Here is an 8083-nt window from a genome sequence, read left to right on the forward strand (position 1 = left end):
AAGACTAATCACAGCTCAACACAACAGCAAAGGGTTCATTTATCACCATTGACACCGAATCATCCACATATAACAGCAAACTGACTCTGAATTAAGAAAATACGCATATCAAGCAAAAAATAATAAAATGTGGATAAATGATTCTGATCGTGGATAATGCTGTTGTTGTTGATTATATGAAAAAATAAGCTTCAATAATCAACTGAAAGCTCATTTTTCTCGGTTTGGGCACTTTGGAAATGCACATTGTCCTGGTTACACAACAAATCTTACAAACTGTGACATATTAAAAAAAGTTAATTAATTAAAAAGATTTTTCCAGTACCTGTTACATCCCAAACTAGTAAAAACATCTGTGGACTGGAATGTGCACGGCTCAAACCTGGAAGGCTCCACAACCAGCAAAACCCAGCTCAGCCTGTAAACTATATGACAGGCGACTGTAGCCACACACACCACCCACGGCTTGTGCTCTGGTTTCTGAGGCTTTTACAGCGGTGAGCGTAAACTGGCTGCTGCATGTTAGGATTTAAGGACCGTGACTCGACACACTTCCCATTGTGCTTTATTGTTTTAATGACTTTGCACATAAACACTGTTTCCCAGGTTCGGCACAAGCGTCCACCAGCTTTCCAGCTGCCTCTGGTCTCTGACCTCACTATAAACAGGGGGAACCCTCATTACTTAGATCATGTCCACCTGTCCCTCTAACCTCGCTGGCGCTGGCCCTTGAGCTCACCGCACCACCCCTCCCCTGCAGCTGTGCCACACCTCCACCACGATTTTAAAGACAAAAGTGACCAAATTTACACGAGAAGGTGAGGAAATAAGCTTTCTGCTAACATGAGCAAGCCTGGTTTGTCGTGGTCTGGGTGGTTTTCCACAGCATCAGCTCCTCCCCAGTGGGTGGAGTCTTTGTTGTTCCTCACCTGATGGCAATCGTACCAGCAGTATTTATGACCGGCGCACTCAACTGGTCTTCGCCAGATTATCTGCCAACTTTAGTCAGTTCTCGGCCTCACGTCCGTTCCTTGGTGACTAATCGTGTGTATTAACCGTATCTCTGTTTTTCTCGTCAGCCTCTGAAACCCACCTACCAAGCTCTCCTGGATACCAGTTTGCTGCCGCCGGTAATCCCTCTCCGTTTTGGAGCTGCCATTCTCTCCTGCCTGCCTCCCTGCATTGCATGCAGCACCCACCTGGACCTCTCCTGCCTCCCCCCTCCACGCAACCCCCACCTGCAAGCTTGTAAGACAGCTCAGTGTACTATCCTTAGATTCACTCGCAACCCTCTGTGGGATTCCCCTGACTGCTCTGTCCTCTGTTTCAGTGCCCTGGCCCGCCACAGTTTCCCCTGCCCAGTACCTGCACCCAGTTATCCCTGCCATCTAGTTTTCATCACAGTATTTTTCTCTCGCCTCAGACATCTAGTTTATGTTCATTGATTCTAGTCTGCACTTTCTGTTAGCCTCTGAGCATTGTAAAATAAAATCTCTTTTCGTTACACCTCACCCCTGGCCTCCGGTTTTGAATCTGCACTTGAGTCCATCCCATGTCCACGGGCCACTGCGCCTGACATGGTTAGGAAGCCAAAGACACACATATCTGCTAATTGATGCCACCATTGATTATCTTCCACTTATTAAGAGATTTGCTCTAAGTCATACAATTGATTTCCATGTATAAATGCATTAAAACAGTAAGACAAAGACAGCTGAGAAGGTGAGGTGAGGGTGAAAACACACTGCAGTGCAGTCACATCCCTAATTTTAAACTCATAACAGTCTCCAAATCATTGAGCTGTAACAGAATTCACGCAGCTTACTGTAGTTATGATGTTGGAAAGCATCAATAGAAACCAAAATCTTTTTTGAAGCAGGCAAACAAGTTTATTTCTGCTGCAAAGATTTTAACATTAAATGTCTATGAGGACTCGCTGATGGAGCCAGCCTCTTGTGGCCACTAGAGGAACTGCAGCCTTTGGTACTTCAGCTTCTTTTTCAGCTTTGGAGGTGTCCATTTATTTATTTTGACCAATCACATTAAAAAACTTAGATTTTAAGTTTTTATTGTGATCACTGTGAAGAAAATACAACTGCAAGACTTTACTATCGGATTTCGTTAGAAATCAGGATCAGTTCCACGGACGGATTTGTTCCAAGAACAGCATTTTCCTCCCACAGTTAATTGTAAATGTAAAAAAAAAAGAGAAATATATATAAATACATCAGTTACCATGACAACTGAATAATGTTGGCAAGAAAATGCACTGCTGACTTCTGTTACAGACCAGCATGCTTTCATAACTGGTGATACCATCGTCTTGGGGCACTTTCTCATTAATACTCATAATATTTATCCTTCTACTTGATATTTCTGTGCTCACCAGCACTCACAGAGATCCAAACCCATCAGGGGTCAAACAGTAAATCAGTGGTTCAGTGGCCTGAGAAACAGCTGAGTCCTGGCTGACTTTGGGCCTGCAGCCATCACAGCCTCACCCAGAATCACAGCAAACACGACTCTCTGGGAACGAGCTGCTTTGGTCTCTTCTTGAAGCTGAATTTGGAGTTTTTATAGGTGGTAAAAGAAAGAAAAGAAAGCCTCCTCACTGACCAGCTCTCTCTCTCTCTTTGTGTCTTTCCTCAGATCTTGTTAATGAATTCTGAAACACAAAGCTTTTCCTGGGAGAGGCCCTGTGATCTCGTCCTGATGTGAACCAGTGCTGCTGCCAGCCACAGCTCAGCAGAAACAACACATTTCTCTTCAGGTTTTCAACAGTTTATTTTTTAATGGAATACTGTACTGCACTACAGATAAACTCAGATCCTGCTGCTGTTACTGACAGTGGAAACTATGCCATACCAGCGCTTTGAAGCTGAAGCGCGTCTCATCTGCAGCTTTTTGCAGATGATGTTTTTCTTTCTAATGAGCCTGCACTGTGATGTGTGGATGACATCGCTCTTTCTCAATTAAGCAAACAGAAAACCAGCTGTGTTATTTCCGGATGCTCTGACCTCGACTCTTTAAGGATCTGTTGCTTGCAAAGAACCTGCGAGTGATCGCTGACAACACAGTGTTTAAAAAATGACTTTCGTGGACGTTAAAGCACTGATGGAGGGGAAGCTCTCATTCAGCATGCCTTGAATTCATCCCAGCTCTCCCAGTACTATTGTAATGGTCTTCATCCAGGTGCCAGTCTGCTGTCGCTCAGTTTTTTTGAAGCTGCACCGAACTCTGCTGGGACACACAAGCAAGGCCAGATGTCACCCTGGTGGCGTCTGACAGTTTCCAATGATTTCAGACTTTATAGATGTTTCTTTTGTTCCCTCTACACTACAGAGCTGAGCTGATGCACCACAGAGGTGAAACTGCACAGCAGTTTCTCCTAAATGTTGGGATGGACGTCCCCTTTATGAACATTTTTAAATCCTTTAAAAAATATTTTCATTCTTTGGCTTTTAAACCAAACTGAGTTCTGATTTTGACATTTAGAGTTTTTAACACACTTGTAAAATAAACGGACTCATCTTAACACCACTGGACTTGCTTTACAGCACGATGTTGAAGATTAAACTGAGCAATAATCAGGCTTTTTCTATCCTTCTGTATAAATAGCTGCAGATTATTAATATCACCTGTTATGTTGAACATAATAACGGCACGGAGGACAGCAGGGTCGAGGTTAATCTCTGTTCGTTACATCACTTCCACTCTCCCACGTATGTCAGTGCTGTCTCACTACTTTAGTCTAATCATCTTCTTTTACCCAGTTAGCCTCCACTCTGCACTAAATCTCACTTCCTTCATTTCAAATGAAATGCGACCCCCCCCTCCTCCCCGTCTCCGCCTCTCTCAGCGCTCCATCCAAGCCTCCATCTTTAGGGAAAGGGTTAGGAAAGCAAGTCATCAAGTCAAAGCTGATGGTTTCTTACATGTAAAAGTCACTTATTAATTTAACACAGGTCTCAGACTGAATATGAGGTGAAACCTGAAGCCGAGGGGTGGCAGTCGGGGCTGAGACGTGAACCCTGAGTGGAACATGCTGGATGTGGGAGGTGTGACGACCTGTGTGACAAACTTATGGAGCTTCTCTAAAAATGGCCAGGTGGTGATTAGAGGCTGTCAGCTGGTGGCAGGGTGCTGGAGGGGTGTGATGAAGCAGGTGATATGCAGCAGGTCCAACTCACCACTTTTAGATGTGATGATTTCCTGCTAACGCGCTGGTGCCCGATCCCACAGGGGGGAGCTGTATTTAAGCTACAGGGTGGACCAAAGGCAGGGTCATAAAGTTTCAGCTCGTCAGAACTCCAGGAGTGACAGGATCTCCATCAGGGAATGAATGAATTCCAAAACAGACGCTCGCGCCGCCTTCGATGACAATTACTCTTCGTTAGGTGACAGCAGCATCAGAGCGGGTAATAAAAACCGAGGGAAGCTGAGGAAGAATTTCAAACCTCAGCCATACGACAGACACACTTCTAAGAGCAGATTGAAGCCTGACGTGAGGAACATAAAAAGTTCTCATTTTGATCACCGCAGCTACATCGTTAACATCATCTGGATTCCCACAGCATAGCAATGAGACTCAAGGACAGACGACGAACTACGACACCCGTCAGCGTGTCCGAGCGGTTAGCATGAAACATTTTTCCTAATAAAACACGAGCTGCTGATCATATTCAACTCAAACTGCTTCTCTCCGTCTTCGTCCACCTCCTCTTCCTCACACTTATCCCCCTCATCTTTCTTTCGCCAAGTCAACCTCGAAAAGAGCTGAGTAATAAAATAAAAAGTGTGGGCTGTTAAAGGTCACAGCAATTGAGCGAGAGAGCCAATGTGTGCGTCCTAATTAAAGCAGAGCGAGAGAGGAGGGAGAGTTTGTGCTAACGGAGCGGAATAACGCGATCACTCGGTCAGGTAAACAGAGGCGGAGCCCAAGATCGACAGGCTGGAAATGAAGAACCCAGAAGAGACGAGGGAAAAGAAACGGCTAAATATGTCAGCGTACGATTAACTCAGTCCAACATTGTTCAATCTCATTTTTATACGACTGAACTGTTTCCCAAGTTTCTCACGTGTGCTGGATAACGTGAGGGTCACGCTGCTCACACGTGTGTTAGTCCTGTGATGGGCCGAGGGCGGGCATACCTCACCTTTACACTTCCAACACACAAACAAATTAATTGTGTTTTTCTTTTCTAATAAAGTCAAATTGTTTATAACCAGTGTTGGACCTAAACCACATGCCAGGATTCATACATGGTTAAACTGGCCTGAGCCCGGGCAGATTCTACATCAGGGAATCTGCGGGGTTTTCCTCTGCACAGTGAGCAGGTTTCCCAACAGACGACACGTCTCAACCATCTACTGTCAGTCAGACAGTTGGAAACAGGTCAGAAAATGACACTGAATATAAATCAATCTGATAAGTTTTTGCACACATGTCAGTTTTTACTGAATGCTGTTTAACCTCTCAACACCTAGCAGCTCACTGGCAGCCTGCAAAGAGTAAAGTTGGGTTTTGTTACATGCAAATGTTTCTATATGTTACATTTCAAATGATTGTTTTGGGTTTTTAGTGAGTTTTTGCATTCACGTGTTTCAAACTGAGCAAATCTGCACAAAACGATGGACCCAAAAGACTCAGACTCCACAGATTCAGTAATTCGGTAATCCCACAACCCCCGATTTCCAGGATAAAACATGGAATAAATACAATGGAGTTCCAATAAATCGACCATACAAACCATCCAAGATCTAATAATATACAAACCAAAATCACAAAGGTCAGCTCTGCAAATAGAAAGTAGAGAGGAATCCCTTTTCCACATTTTTCCAATTCCTAGTTTGCTCCACTTACATGAAACCAAACAAACTCCACACTGACTTTTCCCAGTGATCCACAAAAGCACAAAAAGTTCACTTCACTACCCCACTAACGACAAAACTCAAGAAAATGTCTAGAACAACACAAAGGCAAAGAGTCCACCAGTCTTCAAAGACTATATATAATTTATATGCTAACATATATTTGAGATAAAGAGAGATGTCAAGTCAGAGTACATGTGTTTAGACTTTATTAAGTATAAACACATGTACTGTTTAAGCTCATATTTGAATGGTTTGAATGGTTTTGAATATTTTGAATCGGTGGAGGAGATGCAGCGTGATAAACTGTAGATGCAGCAGTGCACGATGATCTTTGCTTTTTAGGGGCAGAAGTGCATGATCCTAACTTCATGACCAATTTCTAAAATTTCTCCAAGACTGCTGGTTTTACATGTTTTATAAAAGCAGGAATACAAACGTAAAACAATCAGACTGACGTAAAAAAGAGACAGAAAACGACTACAGGAAGGAAACAAACAGACCTCAGCATCATCCACTGAGCGTCGTCTGGTCATCAGGACACATCTGTAGAACATCTGTGCGCACAAACACACACACTCTCTCTCACACACCACAAAAAGAAAACAATCACAAAAAATAAAGTTCATTAAATGTTGATTTTAAATGATTCAACATCACAACAGTTGTAACTTCTGCATTTCTGACAAACTACTTTCTGGACTGAAATCATTCGTTTAGTGTAAAAACACTCAATAGTTTTTAATCTTTACTGGTAATAAATTCAAACTTCATTCAGTTGATTCTACAACATTCAAACATCCACAAACTTCTAGCAGTAACTCTGTCCTCCCTGTTTACTAGCTTGTCTTGTTACTCGTGTATTATCGTTCTCCTCCTCTGGCCCTTCACGCTCCCCTTTGCGTCTGTTCTCTCCCAGAAACCTTTCTTCTTCTTCTTCTGTTGCCTTTCAGAAACATTCATAATGTAACCTACTTTGCCTACATTCAGTAAATAGAAGTCGTGATCACTTACACTAATGGTTGTAGAAGATGCTCCTCTTCAAACAGCTGACGTCAAAACGCTGCAGGGCTTGATGATGTAGACATTTTGTGTTTGTGTGTGTGCGTGTAAGAGACTGTGCTCACCGACCAGAGTGCATCCTCACACATACACACACACACACTCTCATATACAGAGCGACAAACAGTAGCTTGGTGTGTATCGTGTGTGTGTTCATACGTTGCTGATCTGCTCCTGAGTCCTTCTGAGTCTTTGCATCTCCGGAGTGTCGGACACGATGCTGAACCCTCGACCTTTGCTCTCCTCAAAGTCCTTCTTATACTTCACCTGCAGGAGAAGCAGAGGGAACGAAACACTTCATGTCAAAGGGACAGTCACACTATGAAAGCGTCTCTGTGGCAGTGTGAGGGACACAACTCGATCTATATTTGATGTGCTGCAATATTTAGCTCGTCCACGTCTGTCACACTGTTGCACAAAGACAAACACCAGCTCGGCGTCTCCAGTCGAGTACTTCCACGCTTACACTCGCTATTTTCAGTGCACAAGCGTGTTCACACTGACAAGTGCGGCTACATGACGAGCACAGCAAGGATGAACATGAAACGCTGGAGCTACACTTCTCAGCCTCAATCGCTGACACACCGAAGAATCGTGGAAACCACTCAACTATTTTCAGCCAGCAGGAGGATTACATTAGTTTCGACTTCAGTTTTATGTGGTCAGACACCCGACAGGAAGCAAATGTCTGCAAAAACCAGCAGCTGACTCAACAATTAAACAGTTAAAAGGTGCAACACTCTGTTTTTAACTTATTTTATTCTGTGGGACAAGTTATCCCCACTTAGCTTTAAAATGTAACTTCTGTGTTTCACATTGCAAAGAACAAAACATGAAAAATATCTTAAGTTTGTGCTTTAAGGCTTTATTTAGTTAGACAAGACAGGAGAGGTGGGAGAAAGACTGGCAGTAAAGCGCCTCGGGGCAGATTCAAGCTCAGGCCTCTGCAGCCGTACAGCGTGAGACTCACCTGCTGAGCCTCATGAGCTTTACCAGCACCCTGAAAGAAAGTTTCAACAACAGACCTTATTTTACGCATCCAAGCAAAAGTCTATTCAGAAAACTGACACAAGGGAGTCACAACTCAGAACGTATTCCAACAGTCCTTTCCAATACCTGCACACTGCGTGGAAGTGCACTAACAGAAGTA

The 8083-nt window shown here is 43.5% G+C and overlaps 1 protein-coding gene across 4 annotated transcripts in view; it reads right to left on the minus strand.

The window, feature by feature from the left end:
- LOC113029692 (uncharacterized) overlaps positions 1-7083 on the minus strand; it is an 84965-nt gene extending 77882 nt beyond the window's left edge. For 3 of the 4 annotated variants that reach the window (XM_080306762.1, XM_080306760.1, XM_080306763.1), the window contains exon 1: positions 6375-7082. The gene's annotated coding sequence lies outside the window, so the exon portion shown is untranslated. Of the gene's footprint in view, positions 1-6374 lie in introns of all 4 variants that reach the window. The other variant, XM_080306764.1, reaches the window with a different exon arrangement.
- Positions 7084-8083: the final 1000 nt, after the last annotated feature.

The sequence above is a fragment of the Astatotilapia calliptera genome, chromosome 9, assembly GCF_964374335.1.
Source record: "Astatotilapia calliptera chromosome 9, fAstCal68.1, whole genome shotgun sequence".
Classification (NCBI taxonomy): domain Eukaryota; kingdom Metazoa; phylum Chordata; class Actinopteri; order Cichliformes; family Cichlidae; genus Astatotilapia; species Astatotilapia calliptera.